Below are 10,858 nucleotides of genomic sequence, written 5' to 3'. Positions count from 1 at the left end.
TGCCTAACCTGCTGTGCTTTTCCAGCATCACTCTAACCTATATGATAACAAGGCCTGGTGCCTTTGAACTGAATATCAAGTCCAGAAGGCTGCAGGGCCCCTAAGTGGAAAATGAGGTGTTGTTCTCCCAGCTTGCGCTGAACATTGCTGGAGCACTGCAGCAAACCTGAGACAGAGATATTGGCCAGAGTGGTATGTTAAAGTGGCAGGCAACTGGACGCTCAGGGTCATTTTTACAGGCAGAATGCAGATGTTCTGCAAAATGGTCACCCAGCCTATGCTTCATTTCTCCAACGTAGAAGAAACCACATTGTGAGCAGAAAATGTAGTAGATCAGATTATGAGAAGTGCAGGTAAAGTGCTGCTTCATCTGGAAGGTATGTTTGGGCCCTTAGACACTGAGGAGGGAGGATATAAATGGGCAGATGTTACATCTTTGGCAGTTGCAGGGGAAGGGACTGTGGGGGTGCTGTTGGGAATGAATGAAGAATGGACCAGAGTGAACGGTCTCTATATAAGGCAGAGGGGAAGGGAATGTGTGTCTGTTGGTGGCATCTTGCTGGAGGAGGCAGAAGTGGTGGCTGATGATCTTCTGGATGTGGACGTTGGTGGGATGGTAGGCAAGGAGGAGGGAACCTACCACTGTCGGGACAGGGAAGAGAGGGGGTGAGGGCGTAAGTGTGGGAGATGAATTGGACCTGTTGAGGGCCCTGTCAATAACAGTGCTGGTTGAGGAAGGTGGACATTTCACAGATTCCCTTGTGGAATTTGGCCTCATTGGAACATGTGTGATGGAGACAGAGGAACTGGGAGAATGGAATGGAGTTTTCACAAGAAACAGGGTGCAAGGATGTATAGTCCAGGTAGCTGTGGAAGTCAGTGGGTTTATTGTGGATATTAGTGGCCAGTCTATTGCCCAGAAATGGAAACAGAGATGTCAGGAAGGGAAGGGAAGGGTCAGAGATAGATCAGGTGAAAGTGAGGGCAGGGTGAAAATTGAAAGTGAAATTGATTAACTTTTCCAATTTCAGACGAGAGAGGGAAGTAGTACCGATGAGATCATTGATATATCAGAGAAATAGTTGTGGGTGGAGGCCAGAATAGGGCTGGAACAAGGAATGTTCCACATACCTTATGAAGAGATAGGCATGTCCCATGTGAGTACCCATGGCCACCCCTCTGACCTGAAGAAAATGAAAGGAGTTAAAAGAGAAGTTGTTAAAGGTGAAGATGAGCTTGGCCAAGCGGAGGGAGATGGTTCAGGCCTTTGCTGCAGGAAGAGATGGAGAGCCCTGATACCATCCTGGTGAGGGATAGATGTCATAGAGATTACAGCATGGAAACAGACCCTTCAGTCCAACTCATCCATGCTGACCAGATATCCTAAATTAAGCTAGTCCCATTTGTCAGCACCCGGTCCACATCCCTCTAAACCCTTCCTATTCATATACCCATCCAGTTGCCTTTTAAATGTTGTAATTGTCCCAGTCTCCACCACTTCCCACATTTGATAATGCCCTGAGATTTATCCAACTTTACATTTTCTAAGATCTCCAGCACCTCTTCTTCTGTAATGTGAACTGTTTTCAGATTATCAATACTTATTGCCCGGAGTTCTCTAGCCCATATTTCTTTCTCCATGGAAAAAAAGAAACTGACAGGAATATTCATTTAACATCACTCATCTTCTGAGGTTGACCTTGTTGATCTTTAAGGGGCCTGATTCTCTCCCTAGTTACCTTAATGTATTTATAGAACCTCTTTGGATTATCCTTAACCTTATCTGGCAAGACTCTCTCTTATTCCTTCTTTACCTTCCTGATTTCCCTCTTAAGAATGCTCCTGCACTGTTTATACACTTTAAGAGATTCATTTGATCCCAATTGGTCTATAATCGAAAATATGATTCTTCTTTATTCTTGACTAGAACCTCAGTATTTTTATTCATTCATTGTTCCGTAATCTTACCAGCTTTACTCTTCACACTAACAGGAACATAATGCCTCTGAAGTGTCTTTATCACATTTTTGAAAGCCTCTAACTTGTCAGTCATTCCTTTACTTGTGAATATTCTACTCCAATCTAACTTTGAAAGTTCTTGGCTCATTGTGTAAAGTGATTGCATGTTCATGGTAAAAAGGAGGTGGCTGGAGCCTGGAAAGTGGAAATTCCAAAACTGCCATAAAATGTCAGAGGAATCACGGATGTACATTGGCAGGGAACGGACCAAGGGAGAAAAGGTATGAGGAAATTATTTCTGTGGGGCAGGAGCTAGCTGAAACAATGGGATTGCCCAGGATGTCCTGTTTGTGTATTTTTGGAAGGAACTAGAATGAAGCTCTGCAGGGCTGGGGCATTTGCAGCTTGGGAGCAGTGAGGGGGGCATCACCAGATGAAATGAGGTCAGTGATTGTAGTTAATATGATGGTCTGATGTGCCATGGTGGGGTCATGGTCCAGGGGAAGATAGACAAAGGTACCTGAAAGCTGGCAGTCAGCCTCCGCAACGTTTTGATCAGTACGTCAGATTACAACAGCATCACCCTTATCAGCAGGCTTAATAACCAAGTCAGATTTGGATCTAAGAACACAGAGTGCAGTCTCTTCAGGAGAAGATTGATTGGATTGGATGAGGTGGGTGGGAGGGGACGGAGGGCAGAGAAATTGAGATGACCAATTTCACTTCGAGTCATTTTTAAAATTCTCGTTTCCTTTACCAGGGCAGTGAATATTTCCTCTGCCTCTTTGTCAGGCCACTGCCCAACTTTCAATCGAGCCTCAGTGACAGGAGGACTTAAGATGAACTTTTCAGATTTATGTGTAAACAGGCCATTGGACCCCTCTGAAGAACATCCCACCAATACCCATCTCCTTACCCTGCATTTCTATGGCTAACCCACCTAACCTATACATCCCTGAACACAATGGGCAATTTAGCACAACCAATCCATCTAACCTACACAATTTTGGACTGTAGGAGGAAACTGGAGCACCCAGCAGAAACCCATGCAGACACGGAGAGAACATGCAAACTCGACGCAGATAGTTGCCAGAGGTTGGAATCGAAGCCAGGTCCCTGGGTTGTGAGGCAGCAGTGCTATCCACTGAGCCAGTGTGGCACCCTAAAACCACGACTGTCCTACTACTTCATTAGAGGGAGATAACTGATGTCGATTTAACCTGAGGGTCACCATAATCAAGAAGACAGTTTGTAAAGAAGAGTCCTTCATAGCAACTAGAGTGGGTTTGGGAATTGAACCTATGCTGTTGGCATCAATGTGCATTACAACCAGCCATCTATCTAACTGAGCTAATCAACCCCAAATTTGAGTTTGAGCGATAACTAATCCAGCAGGAAGTAGTTTAAAATCTGCAAGATGAGGAAACGTAGTTGAGAGGGTTCAAACCTGCGAGGGGAGACCAAAGAATTTCTAATCTATTGCCTTAATCACTCACCCACGACTACATGGAAGAACAGTCAGTGCGCACTGTGTGTGACACAGGAGTATTGCAAATACCATTGTAAGATGAAACTTTGCCCACTTCAATCCTGGGTAAAGTGTTTGTGAAAGCGACAGTTTGTTCAAAGCTGATCGTTCTGAAGTGAATTTAGTGATTGAGTACATGTTAGAGGGAGTTGGGAAGAGGTGTCTGTCTATCTTTTTGAATGTTGGGAGGCAGTAAGAGGCATTTTGAAGATTGTTGTATGTGTGCTGGTGCTGTGAATAATTAAGATGGTGGATAGGGTGCTGAGCAATATAGTGTTTTGTCCTGGAGTGTCAGTGCCAAAATTCACAAGGATAAATAAAGTAACAATAGTGCAAAAATGGAGCACAGGAGTTTATATTTATTACTGTATTCAATTTTTTTTGTAATTACATAGATTTATCAAATATATTTATGATCCCTTTTATCTGGTGCATGTGTTAGGACCATATGAGAAGCACATGAAGGAATATGTTGGAAAATTAGTGGTCTTATAGTCTTAAAATATTGCACCAGTGGTCTTTACCTGCTTGTGCTGAGTGTGAAGGATTCAATATTTATGATTCACAATGTTTTCAAAAGAGGTAAATCCAATTGTTATCATACATCTGTTTTTAATAAAAGCAAATCACAGGCTCTGACAGACCTGCTGAGTTTCTCCAGTATTTCCCATTTTTACTTATGTCTTAAATATTCAATTTGAATCTTTTTGTGACACTAATAAACATTTCCCCCCCCCCCCCCCTCCACCCCCGAGACCAAAACACTCATTGTCATGGTTGTCATTGTCAGAATCTTTTTACCTATTTGTAATTATTATTTTGACCTCCATGCATGAAGGTTCAGAAGCAGCCACATGTCAGAGTGTCCTATACATTCAGTGTTTTTGTTGAACCACAATCCATTCCAAGAATTTGCTACAGAAAGAACACTGATGTTTCTTTTGACATTATCTGTGAGCTTGTCTCTATTTGATACATTTTAAACAAAAATAAACACTTCAAGTGCTACACTGGCAGACCTTACCATGATGTAAGACCATTTTCTTTAATAGAATCAATTTTGCTCATCCTATTTAAATCAAAATATATAATTACTAGTGTAGAAAACAATACCAAAATCCTGGTAGAAGGCAGAGGAAATGTATTTTAAACAAACTTACATAAGTGGCACATTTTCACTAAGAATAAGGTCCCAATGGATATATCTATGCCCAAGCACAATGATTCAGTGGTTAACTCTGCAGCTTCACAGCACCAGGGACTTGGGTTCAATTCCAGCCTCGGGTAACTGTCTGTGTGAACTTTGTACACTCTCCCAACGTCTGCATGGATTTCCTCTGGTTTCCTCTCACAATCCAAAGGTGTGCAGATTTGGTGAACTGGCTATGCTAAATTGCCCACAGTGTTCAGGGATGTATGAGTTAGGTGCATTAGTTGGGGTAAAAGTACAGTAATAGTGTAGGGGAAGGTGTTTGAGTGGGTTACTCTTCGGAGGGTTGGTGTGGACTTGTTGGGTCAAATGGCCCGTTTCCACACTGTAGGGATTCTATGAATTAGGCTACAAGATAAATCTAGAATGAAACAAAAAAAAGAACAATTTATCTTTATTAAATATTTATTCAATGTATTAAAGATAAGTTAGAAAAACTGTTTTGCAACAATAAATCAGTTAACAGCAGACAAGATAAATATCAGTCAACCTGTTAGCTTGGTGGTAAGTATGTGTGCAGTTGGGTGAACATGCAAAAGGTGTCTTCACTTTGTCATAGTTAGTAAAGTGTACAATTAGAGTGCATTTCTCTTTCTTCAGACTTGAGTACGTTGGAACCTGTTGGGCAAGTAAGAAAGGGTGATTAAATTACCCCAGAAGCAAAAAACAGAAATTGCCTGAAAAGCTCAGCAGGTCTGGCAGCAAATGTGCAGAGAAATCAAAGCTAACGTTGCTAGTCTGGTGACCCTTCCTCAGAACCTGAAGAAGGGTTACTGGGCTGGAAACGTTAACTCTGATTTCACTTCACAGATGCTGCCTGACCTGCTGAGCTTTTTCAGCAACTTCTGTTTTTGTTTCTGATTTACACAGCAGCTGCAGTTCTTTCTGTTTTGATTAACTTACCTTCCCTATTCTGGTCAAGTCACTGAATTTCTTGCTGTCCTTGGACTATGAAGATATGCAGTCCTCACTTTCTCCTATGAAGATACCAGTCAATACCTCTTGTTCTCCTTCCATGTCCACCTCCATGTGATTGGTGGGATGTGGGAAGAGGTGAGAACAGGTCCAACTTTCATTGATTATTGTTCTGGAAGGCAGCAGAACACAGTCCAGCACCATCTGTGCAAATGGATTATGAAATTAAAGCAAAACAGAGCACTCAAACACAAATGATTTTCATGTGAAATAGGTATTTTCCACATAACGAAGTGTTTTATTCCTTTCTTCCTGCCCTCTACCAACTCTTCCAGCAGTGAGAGCTTTTGAATATCAGACCATGAGAAATAGACATTCAGCCCCTTCAGCTTACTTCACCATCCAATTGGATTATGGCTAATCCACCATTCCTCATGCACTTTCCTGCCCTTTCCCCATAACCCTTGACTGTCCGACTGATCAAGAATCTATCTCAGCCTTAAATATACACAAGGAGTCTTCCCCGGAGTTCTGTGGTAAGGAGTTCCAAAAGACAGTCAACCCTTTGAGAGAAGAAATTCCTTTTATTCTGAAGCTATCCCCTCTGGTCCTAGACCCTCCCATGAGTAGAAACGTCCTCTCAGCGTTTACCCTGTCAAGCTCCTTAAGAATCCTATATGTTTCAATTATATCACTTCTCATCCTTCTATATTCCAATGAATAGTGTCCCATTTGTTTAGCCTTCAGTAATAAGACAATCCCTCCATACCAGGCTTCATCCAAGTGAACGTTCTCTGAACTGCCACCAATGAAATTAAATCTTTCCTTGAATAAGTAGATGGTGACATCTTGCAAAATGTCCATATTACAGAGGCAGAAGTGCTGGATCTCTTGAAATGCATAAAAGTGGATAAATCCCCAGGTGTACCCTAGAACTCTGTGGGAAGCTAGAGAATAGTTGCTGAGATATTTGTATCATCGATAGTCACAGGTGAGGCGCCGGAAGACTGGAGGTTTAGATTAGATTACATTACAGCGTGGAAACAGGCCCTTCGGCCCAACATGTCCACACCGACCCGCCGAAGCACAATCCACCCATACCCTTACATTTACCCCTTACCTAACACTATGGGCAATTTAGCATGGCCAATTCACCTGACCTGCACACCTTTGGACTGTGGGAGAAAACCAGAGGAAACCCACGCAGACACGGGGAGAACGTGCAAACTCCACATAGTCAGTCGCCTGAGGCGGGAATTGAACCCTGGTCTCAGGCGCTGTGAGGCAGCAGTGCTAACCACTGTGCCACCGTGCCGCCCACAGGTTGGTAAATGTGGTGACACTGTTTAAGAAGGGTGGTATGGACAAGCCAGAAAGCCTGACATCAGTGGTGGGCAAGTTGTTGTAGAGAATCCTGAGGGACAAGATGTACATGTATTTGGAAAGGCAAGGACTGATTCGGGATAGTCCACATGGTTTTGTGCGTGGGAAATCGTATCTCACAAATTTGATTGAGTTTTTTGAGGAAGTAACAAAGAGGATTGATGAGTCTATATGGACTTCAGTAAGGTGTTCAACAAGGTTCCCCATGGGAGACTGATTAGCAAGGTTAGATCTCACGGAATACAGAGAGAACTAGCCATTTGGATACAGAACTGACTCAAAGGTAGAAGACAGAGGGTGGTGGTGGAGGGTTGTTTTTCAGACTGGAGGCCTGTGACCAGTGGAGTGCCACAAGGATCGGTGCTGGGTCCTGTACTTTTTCATTTACATAAATGATTTGGATGCAAGCATAAGAGGTACAGTTAGTAAGTTTGCAGATGACACCAAAATTGGAGGTGTAGTGGACAGTGAAGAGGGTTACCTCAGATTACAACAGAATCTTGACCTGATGGGCCAATGGGCTGAGAAGTGGCAGATGGAGTTTAATTCAGATAAATGCGAGGTGCTGCATTTTGGGAAAGCAAATCTTAGCAGGACTTATACACTTAATGGTAAGGTCCGAGGAAGTGTTGCTGAACAAAGAGACCTTGGAGTGCAGGTTCACAGCTCCTTGAAAGTGGAGTCGCAGGTATAGGATAGTGAAGAAGGCGTTTGGTATGCTTTCCTTTATCGGTCAGAGTATTGAATACAGGAATTGGGAGGTCATGTTGCGGCTGTACAGGACATTGGTTAGGCCACTGTTGGAATATTGTATGCAATTCTAGTCTCCTTCCTATCGGAAAGATGTGAAACTTGAAGGGGTTCAGAAAAGATTTACCAGGATATTGCCAGGGTTGGAAGATTTGAGCTAGAGGGAGAGGCTGAACAGGCTGGGGCTGTTTTCCCTGGAGCATCGGAGGCTGAGGGGTGACCTTTAGAGATTTACAAAATTATGAAGGGCATGGATAGGATAAATAGACAAAGTCTTTTCCCTGGGGTCGGAGAGTCCAGAACTAGAAGGCATAGGTTTAGGGGGGAAATGTATAAAAGAGACATAAGGGGCAACATTTTCACGCAGAGGATGGTACGTGTATGGGAATGTACTCCCAGAAGATGTGGTGGAGGCTGGTACAGTTGCAACATTTAAGAGGCATTTGGATGGGTATATGAATAGGAAGGGTTTGGAGGGATATGGGCCGGGTGCTGGCAGGTGCGACTAGATTGGGTTGGGATATCTGGTTGGCATGGACAGGCTGGGCCAAAGAGTCTGTTTCCGTGCTGTACATCTCTATGACTCTAAACAATCAGTTATTACTTCCTTAATAAAAGATTCCAATTCAATGTCAACTATAGCTGTTACAACATTGATCTTCACTATATGGCTATTATTTGTGAGAATGGGTGTTGGAAGATTAATGACCACAGAAGTAGGGCAGTCACATCCAACAAAACAAATAAAAGTAACTGAAAAGAAATGAAGATGATGGAAGATTGTTGTTCATTAGGAATATACTGCTAGAAAATGCTATTTATTTCCCAAGCAGATAGTGGAAGAAAACTTATAATTCTTATTGGAAAGATGAACATATGCTGTTTGAGTTGTAAATATTATTGAACAAAGGCCAGACATAAAATATTTGATAACTATTAACTTAATCATGTCATAAAAGGGATGTATTAGAAATAAACTTTTGACTTGGATTGTGGACAGAAATAAATATAATTTGCCTTAGAGTTTGGACTACATGAAAATGTAGATGATTTCCCCTTTAATAGGAAACATTTTTTCTATTTAAGTCAACATGCTTGGATGTGTTATGATTCATCTCCATGGCTATCACATCCTGAGGTTGAGCTTGAACCAGGACTGTCTGACCAAGAGGTAGGGACACTACCACAATATGACAAGGTCTTCAAAAGAAAGGAATAGATGCAACAAGCCCCTGCTCCATCTTCCAGTTCCAAAACTCAATTTAAAACTTCATCCCCAGATTTGAGGATGTATCAGATATTAAACTGATAAAAATAGATGCTGTACTTGATCTTGGCCAAAGGGTTGAGAAACAAAGTCTTTCTTTCATAAATGACCTGTTTGGATTTGCTATACCACATTCTGAGATAAGGCTTGAAACCAAGTAATACAACCAAGAGACAGGGACACTACCACTCGACCACAACCTTCTTGGTTTGTTAACATCTAGATGATAACAATTACTAAATGTGTTATCAGCTTTCACCATTTTGCATAAATTCTATTTGTATTTGACACCTTTAGTAAAATGAATGACTTTTATTCCTTAAGGTGTGATGTGTTGTGTTAATTCAATAATATCACAAGAACACGATATGTTTTTGAAGTTGCATGCAAGTTATAGTATAAAATACTGATGCTTAGACCAACAAACAACAAAACTGTTAATATTCCCGAAGGGCTTGAAAACTTGAAATCTCTCAGTTGTTATGATCCAGGCCAGACCCCTCTGAAAAAAAAAAGCCATGGACTGCATAACCTTGTTAAAGCAGTTCTGTCACACCTTCCCCCTTAAAAAATGCACCATCAATATCTAAAGATGGCTTCATTGTAAAACCTCTTAAACCTAAATTGTTATAACTCATCATCTTGCAAGAGCACAGCACTGACACCCACATCACTCACATCGATAGCCACCTTCAATGGCTTTGCATAATTGGGTGTGGCTAATACCAGGACAGTGGTTAGCACAGCTTTCAGGCTGTTAATGCCTTTTGATAGTCAGCTGTCCACTGAAACTTATTGCCTTTCTTTAGCAATTCGATGAGTGCAGCAGCCACACTGGTAAATTTGGTACAAATTTTCGATAAAATCCACTCAAGCCCACGAACTGTAGTACGGGTCTTTTTGTCGATGGTATGGGGAACTTCCCGATTACCTTTGTTTTTGCATCCCATGGGGCCATTTGTCCATGTCTAATAACATGGCCCAGGCACATGACTTGGGCTTTGGCAAATTCACTTTTAGCTAGGTTTATCATCAAGCCTGCCTTCCAAACTCGATCGAATAAGTCTGATAAATGTTGTAAATGTTCCATCCATGTGTAACTAAAAATCACCAGGTCATCAACATATCATAGAATCCCTACAGTGTGGAAAGAGGTCTTTCAGCCCAACAAGTCCATATCGACTCTCTGAAGAGTATTCCACCCAAATCCATTCCCCTACCTAACCTACACATCCCTGAACATTATGCGCAATTTAGCATATCCAATTCACCTAACTTGCCCATCTTTGGATTGTGGGACGAAGCCAAAGCATCCAGAGGAAACCCATGCAGACACGCGGAGAATGTGCAACTCCACAGACAGAGACAGTTGCCCGAGGCAGGAATCGAACCCGGTCTGGCTGGTGCATTTTTCATATCATATGGCATGACTTTAAACTGATAACAGAGGTAAAAACAATGACTGCAGATGCTGGAAGAGCACAGCAATTCAGGCAGCATCCGAGGACAGGCAAAATCGACGTTTCGGGCAAAAGCCCTTCATCAGGAAACAGTCCATTTGGCATTATGAAAGCCAAAATTGCCTTTGCTCCTTCTGACAAAGGTACCTGCCAGTTTCCTCTGAGCAAGTCCAACTTAGAAATATGAGTTGATTGTCCCGCTTTCTCAACACAGACTTCCAAATACGGAATCAGATATGTATCAGTCTTCGTAACTGCACTGACTTTGTGATAGCCCACACATAACCGTTAGGTACTATCTGGTTTTGGCACCATCACTATGGGTGAGCTCCAGTCACTACTTCAGTTCGATTACGTCATCTTGGAACATATGTCCAATCTCCTTT

At 42.3% G+C, this 10,858-nt stretch overlaps 1 protein-coding gene and 1 pseudogene across 1 annotated transcript in view; both read right to left on the bottom strand.

Moving 5' to 3' along the window:
* Positions 1 to 5,082: 5,082 nt before the first annotated feature.
* cpsf6 (cleavage and polyadenylation specific factor 6) overlaps positions 5,083 to 10,858 on the bottom strand; it is a 75,706-nt gene continuing 69,930 nt past the window's right edge. Inside the window, exons 10-11 of the transcript XR_006314552.2 lie at positions 5,601 to 5,816; positions 5,083 to 5,315 (exon numbers count right to left, since the gene is read on the bottom strand). The gene's annotated coding sequence lies outside the window, so the exon portion shown is untranslated. The remainder of the gene's footprint in view (positions 5,316 to 5,600; positions 5,817 to 10,858) is intronic.
* LOC122559864 (U2 spliceosomal RNA) lies at positions 8,939 to 9,102 on the bottom strand (annotated as a pseudogene).

The sequence above is a fragment of the Chiloscyllium plagiosum genome, unplaced genomic scaffold (assembly GCF_037043375.1).
Source record: "Chiloscyllium plagiosum isolate Xiang-an unplaced genomic scaffold, Cpla_swu_hap1 HiC_scaffold_19, whole genome shotgun sequence".
NCBI lineage: Eukaryota > Metazoa > Chordata > Chondrichthyes > Orectolobiformes > Hemiscylliidae > Chiloscyllium > Chiloscyllium plagiosum.
Note: the sequence above shows the minus strand (reverse complement) of the source record. Positions and strands in the feature narration are given on the sequence as shown.